General features: G+C 53.6%; 1 pseudogene; it reads right to left on the bottom strand.

Moving 5' to 3' along the window:
• Nucleotides 1-2,681: 2,681 nt before the first annotated feature.
• On the bottom strand, nucleotides 2,682-2,931 carry LOC116494030 (annotated as a pseudogene).
• Nucleotides 2,932-5,387: the final 2,456 nt, after the last annotated feature.

The raw sequence follows: 5,387 nt of genomic DNA, 5'->3' as shown, positions 1-5,387 counted from the left end.
CGTGCTGTAGCCATGAGCCAGGGAGCCCCACGCAAGGCACCAAGTGCTCCCTCGGCCTCAGGACCCAGCGTGCCTCCTCCCACAGCAGAGCCTGCAGACTCTGCATCCTCAGTGCCTGTGACAAAGGTCTGCGTGAAACAGCCCAGAAGCACCAGCCACAACCAGTGATCGGGGGGGATGCAGAAGCCCCTCACAAATGATGGTGACAAGCAGGCCCCCACAAAGTGAGAGGCCACGGCACATAGCATGGAACCCCCAGAACTTGGAGAAAAGTGGCGCTGCTCTCTCCAGAGAGCAGGCTTCCTTTCAGCAGGAAGGCAAAGAAAGGCCTCTTGCATCTAGATACCGCCCAACCATCGCTGGCAGCCGTGCTGGGGACAGCCCAAGGCCTCAGCCAGCTTGTGGCACGGGCAGAAAGCAGAACTGCAAAATGGCCGCCAGGGCTGCCAGAGGGTGGGGCTGGAGCCGCCCTATCAGGGAGCAGCTTTTCTCTCTCTCTCCCTGCACTCAGGGAGCTTCCTTCCTGTAGGGCCACAACTGAGCTGAGCAACCCAGCACTGAGAATAAAATTCTCTCGTTTCTGTCCCATACAAGCCTCGAGTACATCCCACAAAGTGCGTGCGGTGATTCATATGGGTGTGGGAAGAAAATTCTAGAATTGCCAGTTATTTCTTTATTACATCATGAAAAGAAATAAGAAAGAAGCAATGTACAGTCTACAGAAGAGCTGGGATGGAATGGGATGGGATGGGATGGGATGGGATGGGATGGGATGGGATGGGATGGGATGGGATGGGATGGGATGAAGAGGAAGATGTTGTCATCCTCAACTCCTGGATTAAGCCCAGGTTCCCCAGCCTCTGCGAGGAACCACAAGCCTTTCCCCACAAATAGGGCAGCTCATCCAGCAGCGTGGGCAGGGAGGCCTGAGTGGCACCATCAACAGAATCTTGCTGCTTCTTCTCTGACATGTCCGCATTCTTGATGCCTGCCTTTCAGACAGTCATGGTTGCCTCTGGGACTCCGCTCACGCCACCACTCCTCCGCTTTTGGGGGATTTGCTTCCAGGGCCTGGGAAAGTTGGGGATGCAGTACCTCTGGGTTAGGTTTTCGGCTCTGGGTTTGCCTTGTCCCCTGCAGGGGCAGGCGTCTGCCCCTGAGCTCACAGCCCAGGAGCGGCTGCTGCACTCGCGGCTGCCCCTGCCCGGGGTCCTGCCACTGCTTCTGGAACCTTCCTGCAGCCTCTGGCAGCTGGCGCCTGCTTGGCAGCCTGGGATCTGCGGGCCATGCTCGCCCGTGAAATGAAAATTTTTATAAAGGAAAAGAAATTTGTTAAACAGGTCCTAACCCTCGTGAACCCATGTTGGCTGGCAGAAATGACTTCACTGTCCCCCAGGTGCTCTTCAATAACTTCAAGGATAATCTTGTCCATAATTTTAGCAGGCACTGACCTGAGACTGAGGAGCCTCTAATTACCGGGGTATTCTTTTGTGCCCTTCTGGAAAATTGGTACAACATTTGCCAGCTGCCACTCTACTGGGACCTCTCCAGATTGCCAAGACCATTGAAAAATAACTGAGAGAGGTCCCGCGATGATGTCAGCCAGCTCTCCAAGCACTCTGGGATGAATCCCATCCGGATGCATGGACTTGTATGGATCCAAATCTTTTAATTTCAACATTTTAAATCGGGGCTTGGCGTTTGGGCCCCTCGCTACAAGAAGGACATGGAGGTGCTTGAGCGGGTCCAGAGAAGGGCAATGAAGCTGATGAGGGGCCTGGAGAACAAGTCCTACGAGGAGCGGCTGAGGGAGCTGGGCTTGTTCAACCTGGAGAAAAGGAGGCTCAGGGGCGACCTTATCGCTCTCTACAGGTACCTCAAAGGAGGCTGTAGCGAGGTGAGGGTTGGTCTGTTCTCCCACGTGCCTGGGGACAGGACGAGGGGAATGGGCTAAAGTTGCGCCAGGGGAGTTTTAGGTTGGATCTTAGGAAGAACTTCTTATCGAAAGGGTTGTTAGACATTGGAACAGGCTGCCCAGGGAAGTGGTGGAGTCACCATCCCTGGAAGTCTTTAAAAGACGTTTAGATGTAGAGCTTAGGGATATGGTTTAGTGGGGACTGTTAGCATTAGGTCAGAGGTTGGACTCGATGATCTTGAGGTCTCTTCCAACCTAGAAATGTTGTGATTCTGTGATTCTGTTTATTTTCCAAATCCAATTTCCAAGAGGCATCAGCAGAAAAAGAAAGTGTTCGGGCTTTGTGACAGCATAGCCATGTTTCTTAGTGTATCCAGCAATACAAGAAAATAAAAGAGGAGATGTTTGGAACAGGAAGAACAAAACACCGTCGGTACTCACATAGCACAAGCTGAAATGTGGCAACACTGTAGATGGCTAGAGAACTCTGAAAGACCAAACTCCTCCAACAGCTCTACTAGCAAAGATGTAACCTTTAAGAAAAAATAAATAAATAAATACAAGGAAGACTTTTTTTATTATTATTATTATTATTTTTTGTATTTTTCCTTTTTATATCCACAATGTAACACCTTCTGCTATAGCAAAATCCCTGCCATTGCCCTTGAAGACCAAGGTTTGTTTCCTCAGGAAGGCTGAAGTAACCAGCCATAGGAGCCAGCAAAGTCCTGTAACCAGATGCAAGTGTCAGTAAGAGTCCATGGTTCTAACCAGACTCGAAAAGAATAGCAACTTGGCTGAGCTTGAAGTAGGTGAAGTGCGTGCTCTCAGGAGTCACGTAGCTGCCGCAGTTCCTTCCTGTGATGCAGTGCCAAGTGGGATTCTATTGCTTGTCAAATTCCTTCCCGATGTGCGCAGCAATGCCTGCCCTTCTCGATGTGCTTCACCAAGGCCTGAGTGGCGCAATCAACAGCATCTTGCTGCTCCTCCTCTGACATGTCTGCATTCTTGATGACTGCCTTTCAGACTGTGGCGGTTGCCTCCGGGGCTCCGCTTGTGACGCCACTGCTCCGCTTTTGGGGGATTTGCTTCCAGGACCTGGGAAAGTTGGGGATGCAATCTCCCACCACATGCACGGGCACTTTGCAGCGAACAGGGAACACAGCCAATACCAGCAGCCCTGGGGGACGTGGCACACACAGGGTGCACAGTGACACCAACAAGAGCAGTGGAGGTCCAGACAGTCATGGAGAGCAGGTGGACCACTGCTTTGCCAGGATCCCCAGGAACGTGAAGGAACAACGGCTGGCGGCAGAGCCCCTGCCCCAGCCAGCCCACGCAGGGGCACCAAATGCTCCCTCGGCCACAGGGCCCAGGGTGCCTCAACCCACAGCATGAGCCTGCAGACTCTGCATCCTCAGCCTCTGCCTTGGCTGGAGGCCCTGTGGGGGAGGCCAGCGAAGCCCCTCTCACTGCAGCAGCAGCAGAGGAAGAACGAAAAGAAGTGGCTTCTCCTTTGGCTGGAGGCCCTGTGCGCGAAGTCAGCAAAGACCCTCTCGGTCCAGGAGCAGCGCCGCAAGAAGGAGCAGTGGCTTCTCCCTGGGCTGGACGACCTGGGGCGGAAGCCAGTGAAGCCCCTCATGGTCCAGCAGCAGCACCAGAGGAAGAAGAAGTGGCTTCTCCTTTGACTGCAGAGCCGCTCCGGGAGGACAGCACAGATCTTCTCAGCCCAGCAGCAGCTGCGGAAACAGGAGCAGTGGCTTCTCCCTTGGTTCCTGGGCACCAGGTTAGCACAGCGTGCGTGGTGGGCACGAGGCCCTCGGGGAGCTCTGCAGCACCCACAGAAGCATCACAGGGAGGCACAGGACAGCGCCCCAGTGTGAGAAAAGTCTCAATATTGTTTTCAGTCAGGGTCTTCTGTGAAGCTGTTTTATTCACGGTTGCAATGGCGGGCCTCCTGCGAGCAGGAGCGCACACGAAGAGTATGCCATAACCTTTTCTTCCCTATTACCCGACACCTGACTCATGGTGACGCTGTTTCCTCATGGGCTGTGTGCTACGGGTTTACAAACTCCTTGACGCCTTTCAATAGCACATACATGTATGTACAATTTTATCTCACCAACCTTTAATTTCTCCTTTTCCTTTTCTTCCTTTCTCGTGACTAGAGGGCCCGTGATTTTTCTTTTTCTACTAATTTTGCGCAGCTCATCCTGGTTGTCTTAGCTATCCTCCTTATTCTGGGACAGCGGGACCTTCCCTTTATCTGCTTAATGTCCTCCCCACTGCTTTGCTACTGCCATGCCTGCACAATCCCTTTTGAATATGCAAGGTTAGCAGAGTTTTCCACTGCAAAAACACCAGCCACTGCAAAAACACAGCTTTGTTTCTCACAATGCCCCCCTCTTCTTTTCTCACTCCTATTGCTGTTTCTGCACTTCTACACGTCCTCCGTTCTTGAGCTTTTCCAACATTAGGGCCCAATGGTTTTCTTCCAAAGTCAGGGGGATGCCAGATATGCAATGCCTTTATCATTGTAACACCAACAAACAGCTGTTTGAGCCAATTCCAGTCAGGTAACCGCAAAGTCAGTTTCTCCCAAATGTTTCTAAATCCCCTGGAAGCGTCATCTTGAGCCACTCTGAGTAGGATTGCTTTCTTTCCCAAAGATTTTGGAGATCAGTCACGTTCGCCCCTTTTGATCTACATACATAGAGCAACTAGCCCGGGCTGCCCACTCGCTCTCAGCAGAGCAGCTCTGTCAGGAGGCAGCAGCTCCCCTGGGTGCCCGTTGGAGTTCTTGGTCAGAGGACCTGGAGCATAGCATGGAGCAGCGGAATAAGGATCACTCCCAGCCCGCTGAAGGACAGGAGCAGCGCTAGGTGACGCTCAGGGAGCGAGACAGGGACAGCAGTGATACGGGATGGCACTGAGAGCACCAGGATGAGGAGAACAGTGCTGGAGCAAGCCGGCCAGCTGGCCCTGAGCCCCTCGGACCTGGACACAGTTGTTCCCAAAGCTGGGGTTTCTCCAAAAAGAGCCCACCCCCAGGACAGCCAAAGCCCACGTGGCCCTGGCAGTTCTGTGCCCAGAGGCACAAAGAGCAGCGTGGCCTAATTCAACCTGGCTGTGCGCAGCCAGGAGCTGCCTCCACCGTCCCTCCATGTGGACAGGCTGTCAGTGTGGTCATGCCCAGAGAGCGTGCGTCACACTGGCACCTGCCACACGGAGTCGGGAGCCCCAGGAGAGTGCAGACGAGTATCTTTGGCAGCCCTGGCACCCTCCGACGAGCAGACGGCACTTGCTGGAGGAGAGAGGCAGGGCAAGCTGAGCCCTGCTCGTCGTGGTCAGATGCCAGGGCGTGCAGGGGGCCGCTTAAGGGCAGCTCACAGCAGCACTTCTAGGGGGTACACTGAGCGGAATGGCAGAAATGGCCAAAGTAACTTGGCCTTTCTCCTCGCTTCTCTTGCAG

This window comes from Aythya fuligula, chromosome 1, assembly GCF_009819795.1.
Source record: "Aythya fuligula isolate bAytFul2 chromosome 1, bAytFul2.pri, whole genome shotgun sequence".
Taxonomy (NCBI): domain Eukaryota; kingdom Metazoa; phylum Chordata; class Aves; order Anseriformes; family Anatidae; genus Aythya; species Aythya fuligula.
The sequence above is the reverse complement of the archived record's forward strand: the minus strand, read 5'-3'. Positions and strand labels throughout refer to the sequence as shown.